The following is an 18,806-nucleotide window of genomic DNA, read 5'->3' as shown; positions in this document are numbered from 1 at the left end:
AGCGACTGAACTGAACAGATATATGAAAAGATGTTTAACATCACATGTCAGCAGGTAAATGCAAATTAAAACAAAATGAAATATGACTACATACCTATTAGAATGGCCCAAATCCAAAACACTGACAATATCAGAAGCTGCTAAGGATGTAGAGTTACTCTTATTCAATGTTGATGGGAATGCAAAATACTACAATCACTTAGGAAGACAGTTTGGCATTTTCCTACAAAACTAAACACTCTTACCACACAATCCAGTATCACACTCTTTGGTTATTCATATTGACCAAAAGGAGTCAAAAGCTTATGTCCACACAAAAACATGCACATGGATGTTTATAGCAGCTTTATTTAAAGTTTCCAAGACTTGGAGGCAACCAAGATGTTTTTCAGTAGGTGAATGGGTAACTGAATGGATAAACTGTAATACACAGAATGGAAAACTATTTAGCACTAAAAGAAATGAGCTATCATGTCACAAAAAGACACAAGGAAACCTTAAATGCATATGACCAATAGAAAGAAGACAATCTGAAAAGGCTATATGTGATATGGTTCCAACTACAACATTCTGGAAAAAAAGCTTTTGCTTTTTTTTTTATGGAGACATTAAAAAGATGAGTGGTTGCCAGGGATAGATATGTCATTATGCATGTGTGCATGCGTGCTCAGTGTGTCCGACTCTGCTACCACATAGATTGTAGCCACCAGGCTCTGTCCATGGAATTTTCAAGGCAAGAATACTGGAGTGGGTTGCCATTTCCTCCTCAGGGAATCTTCCTGCCCCAGGGATCCAACCCACGTCTCCTGCGTCTCTAGCATTGGCTGGTGTTTTGTTTACCACTGCACTACTTTGGAAGTCCTGTATGTCATTATACATTTGTCCACACCCACAGAATACACAATAGCAGGAAGGAAATCTAAGGCAAACTATGGCCGTTGAGTGATTATGATATATTAACATAGATTCTTCCCTAGTAATAATGTACCATTCTGGTGAGTGATGCTGATAAAGAGGAGGCCTATATATGTGCAGGGGCAGGGATATATGGCAAATCTCTGTACAGTCCTCCTAAATCTGTTTTGAGTCTAAAACTGCTCTTAGCAAAAATAAAGTCTTTTTATACACATGTATCCATACAGACACAAACTCTCTCTCTCCCCATGTATGAATTACAGTGGGTTTATATTCAAAGCCTCAATCTAAAAATGGTATGCTTTATTTCACAAACTTGACTGAGTTTCTTTGAAAAATGATCATGATAAGTAATCAATTTGAAAATGAAACTCCTACACTTACATATAAAAGTGAAAGCTGATACTGCAAACAACGAAGAACATAAAATGTTCATGCCAGAGAAAGGCAGACTGCTGTTGAGTTAAATAGTGAAAAAAAGCTAGCAGACCTACTATAATCTCATGGATCAAAATAAGACTTTACAGACCTGCTACAAGTAAATATACTGAAGACATAGTAGTAAAGGAAGAGGTGAGAGCAATGAGTTAGCTGTGTAATTGCACTGTGATTGTATACTGAGCTATGAGAAGCACAGTACGTCCAAGGTTAAAACAAACAACTACCAGAAATGTTGCAGGAAGCAAAAAAAAAAACAAAACCTTACATTCTTTTACAAAACAATCAGCAATGAAACATTATATTGCAGTGAAACTGAAGAACTTATACTCATGTTAAAATGCCTGAATTTAAGTAATGATGGAAAAAAATGAAAATTAACACCCATATTCTCTGCTTTGTCTTTATGTTTATATTTTTCAAATCATATACATATTATGACTTATTGACCAAAATAAAACACAACATATGTATCCTGCCATGAGTATACGAAAAAAGACTATGGCTCTTTCCCCTTGCTCACTGGAGGTGGGGGGTCAGGGGTCTGGAAAATTCATCTGTCATATTCAGAGAGGCTAGAAACTCAAAACGTGTTAGCAACATGCTTTCAAAGGACAGAATTAACTATGCATTGGCCAGACTGGGGACCTGAAAAACACACAGCTGAGGATGAGACAGTCCATGCAGTCATAGCTGGTGGGACAGAGAGTGAGAAGACAGTTAAATGATTGGGAGATTGATTACAAACAGAGGATTGAGCAAATAAGTATGTTAAGGCTGATAGGAATCCAGATTACTCACTGTCAGAAGGTAAATTAAAATATGTTAAGGCACAGACTAAAAAGAAATCCTGTGGTAGTGAATCCAAATGAGAGACAGTGATAAGAACTCGTGGTTTTTAGTAGATAGATAAGGAAAGAAACATGTCTTGCTGCTTTTTGTTGTCGCTTAGTCACTAAGTCATGTCTGATTCTTTTGCAACCCCATGCAGTGCAGCCCGCCAGGTTCCTTTGTCCATGGGATTTCCCAGGCAAGAATACTGGAGTGGATTGTCATTTAGTTTTCCAGGGGATTTTCCTGACCCAGAAATCAAACTTGCATCTCCTGTATTGGCAGGTGAGTTCTTCACCACTGAGTCATCAGGGATGCTCAAATATGCAGCCGAACACATACTACTTAGCTGTTTCATGAAAAGACTTAATGTAATTACATGCCAAGGACAATGAGAATACCGAGTGCCCAGAATTTGGACTCTAAATACTTTTGACAAACAAAAGGAATCAGGACTCCCAGGAGGAATGACTGAAATGAAAGTGGGAGTAAAGAAATCACCAGATAAGCCTGGAACACTTTCTTGTACCAGAAAAAAGGAGATGCTCAAAGAATGATACCGAAGGTCAAACAGGCACAAGATAAAACTTGAGTTGCCACAGGCAAAATCTGCATCAAATCTGCACATCAAAATTAACTATGTCATTAAATAAAAAAGAAATCACATATTCAAACTACTATAATATTTTTAAGTAAATAAATGGGAGGTGGGGGTGTGAGAAGAACATGTACCCTACAGTATAAGTCAACTAACAAGCCCAAAAGGAAAATAAAATTGAAAATCACACTTTGGAAACTACTGTAATACTGGTTCAGACAATCTGTGTTAATAAATACTAAAACAAATGGGTGAAAGTTAGCTGTGAAACAGTATGTTTCCTAAGTCGCAAAATAAGTCCACAAACTACTTACTTCATAGTAGAAGAACCTAGTAGACACTCAAGTAATAATAATTAATGTCAACAGTAATGGAACAACAACCACCAAAAAAAAAGAATCAAAATGACAAATTGACATTGTTTGCCTGTGAGTAAAATGCAGTAAGGACACATCACCACTTTAATGTGCTCGGTTGTGTCCGACTCTTTGCAACCCCATGGACTGCAGCCCGCCAGGCTTCTCTGTCCATGGGATTATCCCAACAAGAATACTGTATCGGATTGCCATTTCCTCCTCCAGAGGATATTCCCAATCCAGGGATCATACCCTCGTCTTATGCATCTCCTGCATTGGCAGCAGATTCTTTACCACTGAGTCATCAGGGAAGCGCCCCCCACCCCCAACTTTATGTATTCATGCTAAAAATGCATAGCTAGAATCCGATCATGACAAAACATTAGGCAAATCCAAACTGAGTGACATTCTACAAAGTAACTGATCTGTATCCTTTAAAAAAATAATCAGTCATTAAAGATAAGGAAAGACTGAGGAACTGTTTTAGAATGAAGGAAACTAGAGACACATGTCAAAGAAATACAACAAGTAATCCTGGGTCGAATCCTGGGCCTAAAGAACACTACAGAGACAACTGGCTAAATACGAATGGAATGTGGGGAACAGACAACAGAACTGTATCAACATTATTTCCCTGATTTTCATGAATTGACTCTGGTTAACTACGAGAATGTCCTCATTTTTAGGAAATGTACACTGAAGAATTAAAGGATAAATGGCATAATGGATGGCACTTCATCTCAAATGATTCTGAAAGAAATGCATACACACACATGGAATGATAGAACAAATACGACAAAGTGTTAACAGTTGGGGAAGTTGGAGAAAGCTGTATGGGAATTCTTCATACTCTTCTCTCAGGTTTTCAGAAAGTCTGAGATTTTTTTTTAATGTTTGCTCTTTTCTTCTGTCAAATAGAGGGCTTTAAAGATTCCAAATCATTCTATTAAGAAAACATTCTAGGTAGATCCCCAGAACCTCTGAACTAAAGGCTGAGTCACCATCTGCATTCACAAAAGCCAGTCGTTAAGATTTTGTGCCTGAGATTCAGCAATAAGAAAATAAAACAAACTTTTAAACACAGATGTTTTAGATTAGAGCAGGGTTTCTAACCCCCATGCCATCTCATAGGAGGATGGTCTTGTGCATTGAAGGAAGTTGAGTAGCCCCTGAACTCCACTCACTAACTGTCAGAAACAACCTCCAGTGAGTTGAGACAAATAAGAAAACTTTTAGACGTACTAAATGCCCCACTTGAGGCAAAAAAAAGTCTCAGGTTGAGAACTACTGGCTAGGAAGATCAATTCAAGAATCATAATTCACAAAGATCACATTTTTTTTCTATTCTACAGATATCCCACAATCTTTGGCAACTACATGTTTTTTAAAATGCCAATATCTCTTAGGCTTAACACTTTCAAAAGAACAGAAGTGCTGTTGAGAAGGATATGAAAAAAACTAGAATCCTTTTGCAGTTGGATCTTGCAGGTGGGAATGTGAAATGGAACAGTTATTTTAGAAAAGAATGGTAGTTCCTCAAAAGATAAAAAACAGAATTTCCATATGATCTAGTAATTCTACTTATGGGTACATAGCCAAAAGAATTGACAGAAACATCTCAAAAATATATTTGCACACTCAAGTTCATAGCAGTGTTATTCACAATAGCTAAAATGTGGAAGCAAACAAGTGTATAAACAAAATGTAGTACATAAACTGGGTATTAGTGGCGCTAGTGGTAAAGAATCTGCTTGCCAATGCAAGAGACATGGGTTGCATCCCTGGATGGGAAGATCCCCTGGAGGAGGAACTGGCACCCTACTCCACTGCTCTTGCCTGGAAAATTCCATGGGCAGAGGAGCCTGGCAGGCTGCAATCCATGGGGTCGCTAAGAGTCAGACATGACAGAGTGAGTGAATACACACACACACACACGTACACACACACGCACAATTCAACAAGTGAACTTACCATGATCTTATTAAGGAATGTAACATGCTCTTGACATATACATGAAGAGAGGATTAAAACAGTGGAGTGAGAACATAATTCTCTTTATTCCTTTCATTCAAAAAGATGGAGTATTTTAAGTATTTGAAAATACTAACCAGTATTTGGGATACAAAATACTAACCAGTTCTGGGATAACAAGAGACAGTGCCTAACATAGGAATCCTTTAAAGAGAGAAAGCAGAGAGGATCAGGGATCAGATCTGATAGGATTCAAGTGGTAGTGAGAAACACAGTTCCAGGATGCATTCCAGCTTAGAATCAGAGGATTCAAGCAATGAGAGGAGGCCAGGGGGACTCGCCAGGGGAGCTAGCAAAGGATCTGCAGGTAGAGCAGCTGCTGTGGTCACGCATGCCCCTTGCTCTGTTTGTGCTGAGCTGAAACAGGAACAAGATCAGCCCAAAACTGAGGTGAGGAGCAGGGTACTGAGTAAGTGGGAGACACTTGATCTCAGAAGAGAGGAAATCTTCACATACAGGAAACTCATTTTCAGCAGAGCCTACCCCAAATCCTACAGATACTTAATGCAGGTTACAGTGAATAAGCAAATAACCAGGGAGCCACAAATACAAAAGAGCTAAACTAAGAATCACCAAACATTGAGAAAGGCCAAAATAAGAAGAAAAGATAGATGCCAAAAGAAGAAGCAAGACCACTTTAAAGATAAGATTGTTTTATTCCTCAGAGAGAACTAATGTGACAGAATAGCCATGAAAAACGAATAAACAGAAATCTTTTAAAAGATAAAAATCTAAAGAAACAAACTCCAACGTGGTTAACCATAAGAAAATGCAAGTGACATCAGTTTATGTTCACTGAATCAAAACATTAAAAGGGTTGGCAGAAACGCAAAAGGATAGAAACCCTCCCACAGTGTGTTTTAACTCTTTTAGGGTATGCAACTTGATAGACTTCTTACTAAAAGGGGACAAACCTTTCAGTCTATAATTTTATTTATATGAATTTATCCTATAAAACACAAATATGTATAAAGACATACAAAACAGTCACTGCAACAAAGCTTTAGTAGAGAATAAGTGGAAATAAGCAAACATACATCAGTGGAGATATGAATATTTAGTAACTAATGGCTATCAGTAATTAATGTCATGAAATATTAACAAGGCTTTCATAAAGAGAGAAGTGGAACTCTTCCTACAAACATTACAAGATCCATAAAATACATTGCACGAAAAAGGGAGAAACTAAAAAGATATCGAACTTTGAAAAAAATATACAGATATGTGCACACAAAGCTAAACTGTTTATACACATATCTCAAGGAGAGAAAGGCAAGTAGCAGTTAGTAAAAAAACTTACATTTTTGGTTCCATATAATTTATTCATTGTACTATGACAAACCTAGACAGCGTATTAAAAAGCAGAGACATTACTTTGCCTACAATGGTCCATATAGTCAAAGTCTGGTCTTTCCAGTGGTCATGTATGGATGTGAGAACTAGACAATAAAAAGGTCTGAGTACTGAAGAATTGATGCCTTTGAACTGTGGTGCTGGAGAAGACTTCCGAGAGTCTCTTGGATAGCAAGGCAATCAAACCAGTCAATCCTAAAGGAAATTGACCCTGAATATTCATTGGAAGGACTGATGCTGAAGCTGAAGTTCCACTACTTTGACCACCTGATGCAAAGAGCTGACTCACTGGAAAACACCCTAATGTTGGAAACAACTGAAGGCAGGAGGAGAAGGGGACGACAGAGGATGAAATGGTTGGATGGCATCACTGACTCGATGGACATGAGTTTTGAGCAAACTCCAGGAGATGGTGAAGGACAGGGAAGCCTGATGTGCTACAGTCCATGGGATTGCACAGAGTCAACATGACTGAGTGACTGGACAACAACTATCTGCCCACTAAAAACAAAAAAAATAAAAAAAAAAAATAAAAATAAAAAATATATAAAAAAAATAAAAAAAATAAACAAAAAAATACAGCAAACCTGGACAAGAATATTGCATCCTCATTAAGGAAAGAACCTCTGATTTATGTAAGATAGCAGTAGATCATAGGAGAAATAACACAAAATAATTTAGACTTCTGATATTCAAAGAGCAATATTAAGACTAATAAAGGGTAACTAAAAACAGGCATGAGAATGAAGACGGGCCTACATAAATGTTATCTCTTAGACTGAAATTGTATGCTTCCATAATTTCCAGACAAGCTGATAAGTGTATACTTGTAATAAAATTATTTTATTTCCTTAAAGAGAACTACAGTTGACCCTTAAACAACATGAGGATTAGGGATGCAGACTCTCGGCACAGTCAAAAACCATGTATAATTTTACAGTTGATACTCTGTATCTGAGGTTCTGTATCCACATATTCAATCAACTTGCAGATCACATGGTACTGTAGTATGTATTTAATGAGAAATCTGTGTGTAAAAGGACCTACGCAGTAACTGTTTTCTTCAAGGGTCAACTGTACTCAGAAAGTATTTGGAGTAGGAGTTACTTGCACTGCAGGGCTATGGACATTTTTGAGAACTCTATAAAAAACAGAAGACAGCCTGGGAAATAGCCAAAACAATCTTAAGAAAGAAGAACAAAGCTGGAGCAATCACACTCCCTGACTTCAGACTATACTACAAAGCTACAGTGATCAAACAGTATGGCACTGGCACAAAAACAGACACATAGATCAATGGAAATGAACATAAAGCCCAGGAATATATCCATACACTTATCGTCAACTAATCTACAAGAAAGGAGGCAAGAATATACAATAGAGAAAAGACAGTCTCTTCAATAAGTGGCCTCGAGAAAACATGGACAGCTACATGTAAAAGAATGAAATCAGAACATTCTCTAATACTACATACGAAAACAAACTCAAAATGGTACTATAAAACTCCTAGAGGGAAACATAAGCAAAATACACTTTGAAATAAATTGCAGCAACATTTTTTTTATCTGTCTCCTACAGTAACGGAAACAAAAGCAAAAGTAAACAAATGGGAGCCAGTTAAACTTAACAGCTTATGCACAGTAAAGGAAATCCTAAACAAAATGAAAAGACAATCTACAGAATGGGAGAAAATATTTACAAACAATGCAATCAACAAGAGATTAATTTCCAAAATATACAAACAGCTTATATAGCTCAATAAAAAAAATACAAACAAAAAATTTTTTTAATTGTCAGGAAGCATTTAACAGGAGGCTTCCTGTGTGCTGCTTTGGATCTGTCAGGAATCCTCTGGCCCTTATTAATTCCTGAATATTCAGGAATTAAGAGGAGAGGCACGCCTTTCCCCGGGCTGAGGAATCCAGGCTTTTCCTTCGTTAGTTTTTCAGTATGGTGATAAGTACCCTCTTCCTTCTTATGAACCTTATGGTAAAAAGTGATTGTTTACAACTCTCTCTCTTTAATAGGGATCATCTTATGTTTTGTAAATCTGGAATTTTAATCTTTAGCTTTGCTGAGAATAACTACCTTGTAAGACAGTATATATGCCCACACCATGTTGATTAAAACACCTTTGCTCCATCAGAGCTTTGGTCCCCGTGTCTTTCTTTCCTTCTCTCTCTCTTTCAGGCTAATTCCTTGGAGCACGGAGGCCCACTGAGCTCACTTTCTTGCCCAGGCTTCTAAGACCCTCTCGAGAAGGTGCACTGTGCCTTCACCCACTCGAGAGGGCGCCTGGTGCCTACGTGCAGCAGTGCAAGCTCTAAGAACAGGGCTTTATTGGCTTTCCGCGTAAACCAGGGGATATCAGCCTCTTTCTCTCTCTTTATTATCGTTGACTCCAGATCACCACGTTCCGGTCCATTAAAGGACCAACATAAATGTGCAGAACATCTAAATATTAATAGCTATTTCTCCAAAGAAGACATACAGATGGCCAATAGGCACCAGAAAAGATTCTCAACATTTCTAATTATTAGAGAAATACAAATCAAGACAAAAATGAGGTACCACTTCATACCAGTCAAAATGCTAATCATCAAAAAGCCTACAATTCAAATGCTGGAAAGAGTGTAAAGAAAAAAGAGCCCCACTACACTGTTGGTAGGAATGTAATGTAAACTGCTGCAACCACTATACAAGACAGTATGGTCCTTAAAAAGACCGAAAACTAGAGTGGCTGTATGATCCAACTATTCCACTCCTGGACATATATCCAGAAAAGATGAAAACTCTAACTTAAGATCCCTGCTCACTAATACCCACAGCAGCACTACTGACAACAGCCAAGACATGGAAGGGATGTGAACGTTCACTGACAGATGAGTGGACAAAGATGTGGTGTGTATACACACATATGTACACATCTTACAACGGAGTATTAGTCATAAAAGAATCAAGTATTTCCTACTGTATAGCACATGGAACTATATTCAATATCCTGTGATAAAACATAATGGAAAAGAATATGCACATATATGTATAACTGAATCACTTTGCTATACAGTAGAAATTACCACAAAATTATAAATCAACTATACTTCAATAAAATAAAATTTAAAAACAGAATGAAATATTGCCACTTACAGCAAAAGGAATGACCCTAGAGACTATCACACTAAGTGAAGTATAATTCACTTAGATTATCACACTAAGTGAACTTTTTTCTACAAAACAGAAATAGACACAAACACCAAAAAACAAACTTTACAGTTACCAAAGTAGAAAGTTAAGGGGGAATAAATTGGGAGTTTGGAATTAACAGATACACACAACTATATATAAAACAGAAAATAAAGATCTATTGTATAGCAAAGGGAACTCTATTCAGTATCTTGTAATAATCGATAATGGAAAAGAATCTGAAACATATATATAAAGCTGAATCACTGTGCTCTACACCTGAAACACTGTAAAGCAATTGTACCTCAATTAAAAAAGGGCTTCCTTGGTAGTCCAGTGGTTAAGAATATGCCTGCCAATACAAGCGATACAGGTTCCAATCCCTGGTCTAGGTAGATTCCACATAGCATGGAGCAACTAAGCCCATGCATCACCACTACTGAGCCCAGGCTCTAGAGCCCACAAGTAGAACTACTGATGCCCATACGCCCTATAGCCCCTGTTCCGCAACAGTGAGAAACACATGTGCTGCAACTACAGAGTAGCCCCTGCTCACTGCAACTAGAGAAAGGCTGTGCACAAAAAGGAAGACCCAGGGCAACCAAAATTTTAAAATGCAATTTAAAAACAATTAAAAAAATTTTTTTTGATTAAGGAAAAAAAAAGAAGAAGAAAAAGAAACGAAGAAGACAGCCTGGGCCAGACGTTTCTCTAACTACATTAAATATTGTGTTCATTCTGTACAAATAATAAAAGCATAGACATTATCTCCATTTACATCCTGGCTTCTAACTAATGACCATTCCATATAGAGTGGCATTACTATAGTCACTTGAAAATTATAAACTGATGACATGAAAAGAAAATATCAGATGAAAACTCAGGAAAGTCTTAAGGTCAAAGTAGAAAAAATTATTATTAAAAAATATAGATGGCAGAAATATCACACATATTGTAAACAAAATAAACAAAGTAGTCTATTTTGAAGTCTGGGCAGAAACAATGGGATGGTGTGTGTAGCAGAGACTGCTGTTTGTCTGTCAGTGTGCACTGTCCCCTGCTGGCTTTATTAACTATAATCTCTTACTCTTAGCCAAGTACACAACTGCCAGCCAAGGACTACATTTCTGTCTCACTTATCGTTAGGTCTCTAGTCTAACTTTTCCTGTTCCTGCGGGCTGGAAGGTAGTAATGTAGAAAGCTGAAGCACCAGTATTAAATGAGATAAAAACTACATATTAACATGAAAGATTATCAAGATGCAAGAAACCTGGGTCCCTAGCACTGCAAAACCTGCCTTAAATATATCTGCTCTATTATGTCAGAGAAGTTAAGAAAATATAACCTCCTCATTCAACTGAATACCATTTAAAACATGGTATCGTTAATTTATGAAGGGTCAGAGCATCCCTCACAGACCAGCTGCTGAACCTGTGCTTGAACCAGAAAAGTGCTTACTAACTAAACACAGACCAACCAGAAACAGCTGCCATTTAACAAAATATTAGCATGTACATACTCACACACATTCAGATTATTCTTGTATATGAGTATGGTCTTCTATAAGTCCATTACCGTAAATGACAAGAAAGGGACTAATAATAAGCACAACTTTGTAACATAAGGCTATTTTTTTTTTTTTTAGTCCTACCTCTTTATTGCTACCAAGCCATCTCCCTCCACCCTCGTGCACACATGCTCAGTCGTGTAACCCCATGGACTGCCGCCCGCCGGCTCCTGTCCATGGACTTTTCCAGGCAAGAATACTGGAGTGGGTTGCCATTTCCTTCTCCAACATAAGGCTATTTTAAAACCTTGATACTTACTGATACATTAGCACTATCACTGCTTGCAATCTCAGCTGCTTTTTCAATAATCTGTTTAAAAAATTGAAAAAATTAAAATTTGGCTCTTGTATTTGTAAAATTATAAGTGTAAATGTCTAGACTTGTACATAGACTTATACATCCACATGTACAGGAGCTACATATGATATGGCACTTCTATGGTTTATAACGTAAGCGTGAATTTTAAATGCAAAGTGGTATTATGCGGTGATTCCCAATCTTCAAACACTTGACAAACTCTTTACTATAAAGGACTATTGACTCCCAGAGTATACAAGGATTCTCTATAGATAAAGTAAGCAGTGGCTAGTATATATGAGCAAATTTTTAATATAGGTAAATATTTTCTGGTTAAGAGAATGAAAAAGTATGTAATAGTTGGAGAAGGAAATGGCAACCCACTCCAGTATTCTTGCCTGGAGATCCATGAATGCAGGACCCTAGTGGGCTACAGTCCATGGTGTCTCAAAGAGTTGGGCAAGATTTAGCAACAAAACAATGTAATATTTACCAAACAGAGAATAAGTTTTTATCATTTCTTATATTTTCTTCTGAATTAGCAGATAACAAAAGCAGAAGTAATGTCAAGAGAAAACTTTAAAATATTTTCTGAATTTAGTAAGTTCAAAAGAGGCTCTGATTCTTGAAAAGATGGGGAACCCACTGGTCTACCGGAAAGGCTCAGCAGGTAAAAAAACCTGAAGACCCATATCCAGTTACTGAGTTAACTAATTCTCTGCAAACGATTTAATTGTATCCATATGTATAAAGTGTACTGGTAATTGCCATCCTATTTCATAAGGTTGTTATGTGATAAAATTATATCATAGTTATTAATATTAAGCAATAATCATAAAAGTAATTTGAAAAGTAAAATGAATACAAGTGGGTAAAGCAGAAAACATTAAATAAAAAGAAAACATTAAATAAAAATAAAGAAATTTTCACTTTTTATATCTGCATTATGTTTTTTAACTGATCATATATGCAATTGTACAATTAAAAGAAAACTAAAAAATATAAATATATTATACACATTTAAAGACTAAACTTTTCATCCTACATAGATCTTCAAAGACAGACTCTCCATGGGATCCTGCATGCTACAACTAAAGATCCTTCATGCCACAACTAAGACCCAGCACAGTCTAATAAATATTTGTGTGTGTGTTGTTGGCAGGGGGAGAGGGATGACAACTGTGTCACCTATGGAAGTGTGATAGACAATATCACTAAGCCTCTAATTTTCTTAATACTTGGCACAAAATTTGAATATGAGTTTACATAGCATCTTTAAAATGAAAAAAATTAATAAAAATTAATAGCTACCTCACATCTTTCTTCAAATTTGTTCAAGTATTCTCAATCCACAAATAAAAAAAGTTCGAACTACTGTCACTCAAAATTAGGTGGTCCACAGGAATTTTTATTATTTCATCACTATACATTAATTTCTCATGCTCTGATATGAACATATATTCTGATTTTCATAGTCATCATAGTACCCAAACTGGTATTTTGAGTGTCATCAATGACAGTCCTTTTGACAAACCTAGTGTTGGTAATATTTCTCTGTGATCTCAAAGCTGCTGATACAAACACCTTCTTTGGTAGTTTCTGAAACATTCCATCCAAGTGGTACTTCTTCAAGACACTCCTTCATCTTTTCTATCGCTCTAAGTATCATCCATTCACAGATAATGCATGGTAATCAGAAATGCAACATTATCTTAAACTCTGGAGGTCATATAACTTTCTCACTTCACAGAGAAGTAAACTGTTGAAAAGACGAAACTCTGAGGAAACAGCAGTACAAACTAAAGTCTCCCCTCTCCAAACTATTTCTCTCGTAACAGATTCTTCGCACATTCTTTTGTACTTTAGTAAGGAAATAAAAGATAAAACTATATCCCGTCCAGACCTGATGTCCAGGTAGTATGCAAACTCAGAATTATCTCTCAAGGCTGCTGCTGCTGCTGGTGCTAAGTCGCTCAGCCGTGTCCGACTCTGCGCGTCCCCATAGACGGCAGCCCACCAGGCTCCCCGGTCCCTGGGATTCCCCAGGCAAGAACACTGGAGTGGGTTGCCATTTCCTTCTCCAATGCATGAAAGTGAAAAGTGAAGTCGCTCAGTCTGGTGTCCGACTCTTCTCGACCCCATGGACTGCAGCCTACCAGGCTCCTCTGTCCACGGGATTTTCCAGGCAAGAGTACTGGAGTGGGTTGCCACTGCCTTCTCCCTCATGGCTAGAAAATCTTTACAAAATATTTAAAAGTTTCAGCTCTTTAGTCAGTTCTTTGCTTATCATGTTTAATACTCTCAAATCTCACAGATTCCATTTTGACCTAGATTGAAGGAATTCTCATAATCGCCACACTTCTAAAGCTGACTTCTCAACAAATAATATCCTCTATCTGTGTAATCTATATAGTAGTGTTATTTTGTCCTATCAATTGCAACCTATCTAAAGTCCAGTGTAGCATTTTAGTATTATCAGCCCCAAACAGAACACTGCACAAAATATGCTATTTTGCTTTAAAATAGGGAGAAAACTAGAAATTGGTGTTTGTATTTCCTGCCATATACATAAAGAATTAATGTGATTATAAACCTTCTAATGATAAGCTAAGAACTCTAGATATTAGAGTATTTATAGTTCCTGTGTTTCTAACTTGTATCTACAAGGATAAATGTGAATTCTAGAAACACAACAAGCAGAACAAATATCTCTAACATTTTGTTAGAGATAAATTCAGGTCCACGGGATGCCAAGTTAATTGCAAAAATTGTCAATTTCTCTAAAAATTTCAGTCAAGTTACTTACTGATTTTGGAGAACATGTGTGAGTCTAAATTTTAAAAAGTATACTGCTGAAATGAATAATTTTTACTCTGAAGCTACAGCTCCTCTTAAGAAATGTGTAAATGCACACTACTCACCTATATTTAGGGAATAACGTGGTTAGTGAAAATTCATGGAGGTGTATGCAGGAAAGGGTAGGAATAAAAGAACATACACAAATAAAATACTAGGATGTGAGCAGTTTATAAATACGTCTGTGGATAACTGATTATCCAAAAACAGTTTCTCAGGTAGCAACGACTAAGATGGAACATTTAAAAATGTTTGTCACCCACAAAATAATTTTTAAAAGCAAGGAGGTTCACAATTTTACTAAATAGATTAACCAACAATGAAGACAGGGGGGGAAAAAACAGTATTTTAACACAAAATAAAATTTCCAACATTTGGGAAAGCTATACGAACAATGAAGAGTCAAGTAATCTTTTGCACAAATCCTAGGTTTGAACCAATAACATAAGACTGACTGACTTTTCAGTGAGTTTCCCTTTTTCATCCATAAAATGGAAGAAAGCCATCTACCTCACAGGAGTACTATTTAAGAAATATAGGCATATGTAAGATGCTCCTCTCCTAGCTCAAGTTTCAGGCTAAAGCTAACTAAAGAATAAATATTTTTACTATCCTTCCAATGTTAGTTAATGTTTCTTCTGGTGTAGAAGTTTAGAACAACTAGCAACAACAGAGGTTCTTATAAAAAGACACTGTTCTTAAGGAGAATTTCTCAGAAACCTATAAAAAATAAAACAGTTAATGTGAGAAAATAATCATCAAAGTAAATATATTCAGATACAAACCACTTGTAAATATATTAATATTATCTTTGGGAAACCTGTTTTAGAATAAACAATAAAAATATGAAAAGATGGTTTCTTTACCAGACTGAAAAAAGAATGAGTCATAAAAACATGTTAACTAGTCCCCACATGCCAAAAATTACTCTTTAACACTAAGGATTAGAATGTAAATCTTACCAGGAAATGAAGACCAGCTGTGTAATGTTATATCTCCACATCTCAACTGTCCTTTAAAGTCAAAAACCATTGTATTTACCCAGGCTACAGGATAATGCTGTTGAAAAAGACACCATTGCATCAATATGCTAAGAATGAACTTTAAGGTATGAACAGGCACATACCTTTTGCTTCAATATTGTTTCTAGAGTTCTAGATGATTTCCCCCAAAATCACCCAATATAAAAACAAGATGTACATGGTAAGATGTTCAATATCTTCATAATGGTTTAAAAAAATTCTAAAAGCTAATTAATGTCTCTCACAATAGAGTATCCAAAAAATAGAACATTTATTGTGCAGCCATTGCAAGTGATAAGGAATTTTTAATAATTCAAGAAAATATGTCTGATACAATGTCAGATTATATGTTTTAAGAGCTTTCAGCCTACATAAATCTTAATTTAGAAAAAGGCAATGTCTCTAGGTATAGTAGAATTTATTTACATTTCTAAAAAGGAAACACCAAGCTAACAGAACTTTTATGTAGACAATTAGACTAATTAACCTAGTCCCAGGAAACAGCAACCCACTCCAGTATTCTTGCCTGGAGAATCCCATGGACAAAGAAGCCTGGCAGGCTACAGTCTGTGGGGTTGCAAGAGTTGGACACAACTAAGCAGATACAGTACAGTACAGTATACAAAAGGCTATAAATGCTTGAACACTTTGGCTAAAATTATGTATCAGTGGAGGAAAAAAATACTAAGGAAATAACTCTTATCTGACTTTTAAACAATATTCATTTTTTAGCAACTACATGGTAATAACTAGTGGAAATGCTTACATTCTCATGTTAAGAATAAAAGGATACAAATTCTTATAGATAAACAGAGTAACCACATTTTTTAACGTATAAAACTCATATACCCATCCTCAAAAAAAAAAAAACCCTTTCCATAAAGTAAGAAGAAAACAAAAGAGACTTGAAAATGTGAAATGGAAGATGAGATATGAGAACAGGTTCACCATGCTTTATCCACAATTTCAAAGTCAAAGAAGCTCTTGAAAAGCAAAGGTTCATTTATAATTCATTTGACAATAAAACATGACCAGAAATGACATGAAGCTAACTGACAGCCTTCATTTGTCTTATTTAGTGTGAATATTCATATATTTCACTTCTAGAAATGATGTGTTTGATTACTGAGTTGTCCCAGACCCTACATTGGGTGTTGAGTGATCTTTCTAAAATGCATAAAATTTTGAATTCTTAAATACATCTGACACCTGAAGTTTCAGTTAACCTGTAATATTTTAACTCTTTTCATTCTTAACTATATTTTCTAAAAAGCAAACATTTATAATAGAACACTTATATTTATATTTACTAAATTTGCCAAAAGAAAAATGAAAATGACATAAGGGAGACTTAATGTCTTTTTAAAGATCAATTCTTAGGGACCAAAGTTACATGATATAATTTCATTTATATTACTCTATTATTTTAAAGTTATTCCACTATGTTATTATTATTCCATTATAAAATTTTTTCAGAAATTAGTATATAACTACCACTTTTCCAGATTTCCTGATGGTCTGATATTTAGAGAGATTCATAGTTTTAGTTGATTTCTTAGTTTTCACTTTATCCAAAACTGCATAAACAGCAAAACATAATCGAGTCATTCATGGCAGGTCACAAGTGTTGATATCAAATTCCAGTGGTTCATTCCGAATATGATCATTTTTCCCTGATATCGCTGAGCTTACGACAGTTTTACACAGGAGTTCAGTACCATGAAAAAGGCCGGTCCTGACATGAACCTGCAATAATGGAGACAAAAACAAACAGAGAATCATGAACACTGCACCAGTAAAACATCTTTGTTTTGAAGAATGAAGAAACACATACTGGCAGAAGAAGCAGACAAACTCTAGAAAACTCTATTAGTCCACAGAACCACTAAATGATAATTAATCAGCATGTAATTCACAAAACTTTTAGTTAAAACCTGTTTCACACACTAAGCAGACTAGCTAAAAAATGTCTCAATGGTGTAAATGGATCTAAAGAAACCAAGACCATAAGTATAAAAACTGCCACTATATGCTTACTTCCAATCAATCATTTAACTAAAGGCCTTGTCTTAGTCTTCTGTATAGCTGGGAAGGAAAGGGTCAATAAAATGTCTCCAACATCTCTACTTACAAATAATTTATGAATCAGTCACTATAAAAGTCAACTTAAAGATAGTCTATCCATATTTACGATTATCCTACACACCACTATCTTTCATTTGTGAAAGACTCAAGTTCAGAGTGATGTAGGACATGTGCAACATGTCCCAGAAAATTTTATTCCGTCATTTACATAGTTTTATAAAACAACATGACATGATTAGCTCCGATTTAAAAGTGAGTGGTAACAGTAGAATGAGTACTGAAACACAGAGCCTGGGACTTTCCCGATGGTCCAGTGATTAGGATTCTTTACCTCTACTGCAGGGAGCAAGGGTTCAATTCCTGGTTGGGGAACTAAGATCCAACATGTCGCACAGCATGGTCAAAAAAAGAATTGATACAAAACCCAGTTTTGAGTAAAAATACACACATGGAACTTCCAGAAAGTCTTTGACTTTGCAAAGTTCAAATATTACTATTCAATTAAATACTCACATGGCCAAGTATAGTACAGACTGAATTATACAGAATGACTTTTTCTGAATTGCATTGTCAACACTCTAAGTCTATCCAATGAAAGACATCATAAAGAACATATATATGAAACATTATTTTACCTACTACAATGATGGTGGCAGGGGTTTTAGTGTGCATCACTCACTGTGTCTCCTTCATAAGAAACTGCTAAACATCTCTCCATTTCCAATAAAAGGATGAACTACAACCACACAACTAACTAGACTGTTTTTATCTTAAGAGATTCTGGGTATTATAACTGAGCATGTTTGCTTTACTTTGGACGCTGTCTATATTGCAAGCAGAGAGCAAATCCTGTAGTACACACCAAGCAGTTACATAGGATCTTACTATATAAATACCTACTGCAAATCTTGCTCCTGGCTTTTTAAACTATTAAACATCTCAATTATTTTTTAAGAAGTCATATTTTATATATTCTTTGTGTATATATGAGACTGTGTGTGAATGTTTGTGCATGTGTGGGGTAGGGGGGAGGCATGCTTACCTCAAACCATCTGTGAAATGAAATTAGGGAAATTATAAATAAAACAAAATATAAATAAACCATATTTTGCATCTTTTGTATGATAGAATGGAAGATAGGAATTTCAGAATAAAAATGATATTCAATTCTTACTGTCAGTGACATTAAAGGCTTATGAACCTATCACCTTTTGTATACAGAATATATAGTTTATTCAGAAAAATCACAAGTTTAAAAATAAATATTCTTCCA

General features: G+C 35.8%; 2 protein-coding genes and 1 pseudogene across 4 annotated transcripts in view; 1 reads left to right on the top strand and 2 right to left on the bottom strand.

Annotated features, from left to right (window-relative positions):
- FAIM (Fas apoptotic inhibitory molecule) overlaps positions 1-18,806 on the top strand; it is a 173,781-nt gene that overhangs the window by 99,191 nt on the left and 55,784 nt on the right. The gene's annotated exons all lie outside the window — the stretch shown is intronic.
- Positions 1-18,806, bottom strand: part of CEP70 (centrosomal protein 70) — a 242,652-nt gene that overhangs the window by 196,417 nt on the left and 27,429 nt on the right. The gene's annotated exons all lie outside the window — the stretch shown is intronic.
- The window catches only part of LOC122445091, a 62,321-nt pseudogene that overhangs the window by 35,707 nt on the left and 7,808 nt on the right, over positions 1-18,806 (bottom strand).

Source organism: Cervus canadensis, chromosome 7, assembly GCF_019320065.1.
Source record: "Cervus canadensis isolate Bull #8, Minnesota chromosome 7, ASM1932006v1, whole genome shotgun sequence".
In the NCBI taxonomy this organism is placed as follows: Eukaryota; Metazoa; Chordata; class Mammalia; order Artiodactyla; family Cervidae; genus Cervus; species Cervus canadensis.
This window is presented reverse-complemented; position numbering and strand designations above follow the sequence as displayed.